Genomic DNA, 5,501 nt, shown 5'->3' on the forward strand with positions numbered 1-5,501 from the left:
GATCAACTCGGATACCATCACCTAAAACAATGTGGCCTAAGAATCTAACTTCTCGAAGCCAAAACTCAGTTTTACTGAACTTAGGATACAATTGTTTGTCCCTTAAAGTCTGTAAAATAGTTCTCAAGTGTTCGGTATGCTCTGTCTCATCTCTCGAATATATTAGAATATTATCAATAAACACAACAACAACCTTCTCCAAATATGGCCGAAATATTCGATTCATTAAATCCATAAACGTAGTAGGAGCATTCGTTAACCAAAATGGCATAAAAGAAATTCATAGTGGTCGTACCTCGTCTTAAAAGCAATTTTAGGCACATCCGACTCTTTAACATGCAACTGATAGTAGTCGGACCTCAAGTCTATCTTAGAAAACCATGTCGCTCCTTTCCATTGATCAAACAAGTCATCAATCCTTGGTAAAGGATACTTGTTCTTAATTTTTACCTTATTGAGCTGTCAGTAGTCTATACACAACCTCATAGATCCGTCTTTCTTTTTCACGAATAATACTAGAGTAACCCACAGTGAAAAGCTCGGTCCCACAAAACCCTTGTCGGTTAATTCTTGCAACTATGAATTCAGTTATTTCAACTCAGTTGGGGCTATCCTATATGGACCAATCGAGATAGGTGCTGCCCCTGGCATCACTTCAATAAAAAACTCCACTTCTTTAATTGGAGGTAAACCTAGAAATTCTTCCGAGAATACATTCAAATATTCACATACAACAGGCATCGATCAAATCTTCAATTTAGATTCTTTTGTACTCAACACATAAGCCAAATAAGCTTCACATCCTCTTCCTATACATTTCTGAGCAGACATCGAAGAAATTACAATTGGAAACCTATCTGACTCAACTGATTCAACCCGAAGAATTTCACCATTTCACATTTCAATTCAATGACTTTCTGTCTACAATTTACTATAGCATCATGAAATGTCAACCAATCCATACCCAATATAACATCAAATTCATCAAACGGCAACAACATCAAGTCAGCCGAAAAATAATAACCACTAATCATCAAGAGACATTTCTTACATACTTTATCAACTAAAACATGCTTGCCTAATGGGTTTGACACCTTAATCATAAATTTCGTAGACTCAACAGGCATATTCATGCTATATACCAATTTCATGCACACATATGAATAAGAAGAACCAAGGTCAACCAAGGCAATAACAGTAGTATCATAAAGAGAAAAAGTACACGTGATCACATCGGAAGAAGATGCGTATTCACGCACACGTATGGCATAGGCCCTAGCCGGAGCTCTAGCTTCAGATCTCACCGCTGTATCCCTCATTACATTTTTACTACTAGCCCCATTACTGGTTTTTCTCAAGGGTCTCCCTTTGTAGCTGTTGTACCCGGCCTTGTACTTTGACATTTTTTTTTCTTGACCATCTCAGGACAGTCTTTGATATAGTGTTCTTGAGAACTGCATTGGAAACAAGATCCATCGTTCATTCTAAACTTACCAAAATGATTTCTATCACATTGTTGGCACTCAGGTCTGGAATGTCTATCATTACCCACACTAGCCACAGATGTAGCCTGAGAGTCAAAACCTAAATTTTGCTTCTTACGATTTCTGTACGAATGCCCAGCCGAAACATGAGAACGGGAATATATATCTCTGGATTTCTTAGACTGGGACAGAAGTGACTTGCTCATCAGCATCTTCCTTACATCTCTAGCCACAGCCTCGGCTTTTCTCTTTTCCTTAGTCAGTTCCTCAGCTTTACAACCCCGATCAACAAGCACAAAAAATTCCTTCAGCTCAAGAATACCCATTAACACTCTATTATCCTCATTAAGTCTGTCTTCAAACCTTCTACACATCTTAGCCTCGGATGATACACACTCTCGAGCATATTTGCTAAGCCAGACAAACTCTCTTTTGTACTCAGTAACTAACATGTAGCCTTGTTTCAAATCAAGAAATTCCTCTTGCTTTTGATCAATGAATCGCTCACTGATGTATTTCTTTCGGAACTCCTCTTGAAAGAATTCCCATGTAACCCTTTCTTTCAAAACCACCGAAACTAGTGTCTTCCACCAATGATACGTCGCGTCTCTCAATAAGGAAATAGCACACTTCAAACATTCTTTAGGTGTGCACGATAGTTCATCGAACACTTGAATAGAATTCTCAAGCCAAAATTTTATTTTCTCGGGGTCATCATCGGTACTGACCCTAAAATCAATTTTATCAATTAAGGTTCTATGAAATCTAATAAAATCCATACCTTGAGGTACTTGGGGTACAGGTTGGGGATTCGTAAGGGTGGAGGAGGTTGAGTGTTCGGGTTTGTTCGAACAAACTCTGTGTACCAAGCATCCATCATATGGAGAAAGGCTTCCTTGCCTCATTCTTCTCTACTAATAGTTGTGGGTCTACTATCAGACGCCATTGCTCCTTCAACGGAAACAAGCACATTACTTTCAACATCATCTGCCACTGCTCTATCGGGATCCATTTACTATATGAAAACACATTTTTAAATCGCCAGGAGTCGTCACACTATCGTAATATATGTATGGCATGTATAGCTAGACTCGTGCACATCTACGTTAGTCTAAAAATAGACAATTGTAGCTCTGATACCACTAAATGTAACACCCCTTACCCATATCTGACACTGAGACAGGGTTCAAGGCATTACCGGACTTAAACATAAACATTCATAAAATTTGGTCCAAATCAAATTCATCCAATTGCATGCATATCGTCCCTTATATGGGACCACAAGGCCTTAAACATATGTTGGAGGCGGTTCGGGACTAATCGAGAACTTTCAAAACCTTTTCGACACTTAGAACATTTTCTTGTTTTGGAGAGTCACACACCCGTGTAGGTAGGCCGTGTGATCACACACGTCCGTGAGGCTTGGGACACGCTCGTGTCCTCAACCCATGTAACTCTCTGACTATGATGTCATCAGCAAAATAAGGTCACACGGCCACAGCACACACCCGAGTGTTTAGGCCGTGTGGTTAATTAAATTCTTGAAATTAAGTGCAGACTTCACACGGCCTGGGTACACGCCCATGCCCTAAGGCCATGTCTTCCACACAGCTGAGACACACGGCCGTATCTCTGCCCGTGTGTTTACTATTGGGCATTCTATTTTGCATTAATTAAGATGAAGGGGACACACGGTCAGATCACATGCCCATGGGGCAGACCGTGTGTCACACACGACCTAGACACATGCCTATATGTCTACCCGTGTAGACAACTTCTAGGATACTTTCCAAGTCATTTGCCACCCTAAAGCACTCACTCACTTAAACCCACTTCATAGCATACAACATAGCACTTCCATCATATGAAACATAGACATTTTATGTTTTTAATAGTCAACATATAACATATTCAAGTTAATAGGTTCACCTAAGGTATTCCACACCAATTTCATGGATAATCAACTTTGCTATCCTACTTCCAAGTTATACATTTGTACCATATTTATTGCCAAACACATAAATCATATTTCATCCATTAAACATACATGCCATCTATCACACTCATTATCACAAACAATCACAAGCCTCATTAAACACATACCTTTAGTATATAACTGACATCTCATCACGCATCCATCAAACAACCACAACAAGCATAAACACATTTGCATGCATGCATAACTAATTAGGGTTACAACCCAAATAATCAATATGAGCCACCTCTCATGGCCATATACAAAATGAATCACAATACCATCATGAGCCAACACATTTGGCTAATTAATATGACACATAACAAAATGACCAAGTCCATATACATGCCATATTCAAAATGTTGAATCTAACTATACCAAATATTCAATTGATAGTGTGACTAAAAACTCCAACGTCCACCGATCCCCGAGCTAACTTGGTGACACTATAAAAAGAAATGAATGAGGTAAGCTTTAAAGCTTAGTAAGTTCACATGCAAATAATAACCAATATAAATCATACAGTTAACATAAGGCAAAGTTTCATAAATGTCATCAAGTCTCATAAGCATAACTTTCTCATATGCATTCTTACCACATGTTCATAGCATACTGAGATCTTTAATCATGAGTTATGTACATACCTGTACCAACTTGCACATAATACTTAATTTCTCATCTTTGACGTATTTATCAAGATTACCCATGGAACTCCGCTTTAAACTACCCGTTGAGACTTGGAATACTATCGGATACATCGAAATCTCACACCTGAGTTCCCCATATGTAGCCAACGCTACCTTATATTACATATCACATGTTGCTCACTTTCGAGCTACTCACAAGTCTGCTCTCACAAGCTGACGGTCAGGATCCAACTAAACGGGCTGCTCACACAAGCTGTTAGGTATCCGCAACACATGCTAGACTACCCAGTCACCGGTAGAACATATAAGACTTGTACCTTGAACGCCAAAACATGTGTAACATATATCATGAACTCAGACCACAGCTCATGAGCTCATATCGCATAGTTCTTAGTGACATGTCACTTGTATCCTAAACTATTCCTAAGGTTCAAAAAGGATTCTTCGATACCACATTTCTATTGAGCTTGTTCATAATGTCGATTTCAATATCCATAGCACCAATCACATACTCATGGAATAATCAAAGCATAATTCATAATAAAATTTAAGCATTAACACAGGGTACAACATCACATTAATTATATATTCTTAACATACATGCAATATTAAAGCATTTAGAGTATGGTACATGTTGCATAATTTGCAAATGAACTTACCTCGGTACAAAATGATAGAAATGAGCCTAATCCTCTCAAACTTTGTTTTTCCCTCGATCAATATCTGAATCACGTTTTTTTTATTTATAATGCCAAATTTAACTTGTTCAAGACATACGTTTTTTGAATTGAACCATAATTCATACTTTGGTAAAATTACCTTTTTACCCCTAACTTTTTACTTATTTACATTTTAGTCCCTAGGCTCGTAAAATAAAATGCATGCATTTTCTTGGTTACCTGAGCCTAGCAAAACCTCTACCATGCTCATATCAGCCTGCATTTTCCTTTATTTCACATTTTTACTACTCATTTTTACACCTTTTACAAACAAGTCCTTTTTAGGTGTTTTCACTAAAAATCTCTTAGTAAAAGATGTTCATCACGCATCAAACTTTCATAATCTTCCATTAATCATCAAAATAGAAACATGTCACACATGGTTCAAATTTCATACATGAACCCCTATCTAAAAATATGGCTAGAAATGGATAGATCATGCTTCAAGGACTTCAAAAATGAAAAGAATATAAAAAACGGGGCTTGGGAGCACTTACAATCAAGCTTGAAAAGTTGAAAACCCTAACTATGGAACCCTTGGAAATTTTGGCACACTAGGAGGAAGATGGACACAATTTTTTACTTGATTTTTCCTTTTTTATTCTTTTATTTACCAAATGAAAAAAATGCCCTTAAGACCTTTCTTTCCAATTTTTCCTATTCATGCCCATTTTTA

This window comes from Gossypium arboreum, chromosome 12 (assembly GCF_025698485.1).
Source record: "Gossypium arboreum isolate Shixiya-1 chromosome 12, ASM2569848v2, whole genome shotgun sequence".
In the NCBI taxonomy this organism is placed as follows: domain Eukaryota; kingdom Viridiplantae; phylum Streptophyta; class Magnoliopsida; order Malvales; family Malvaceae; genus Gossypium; species Gossypium arboreum.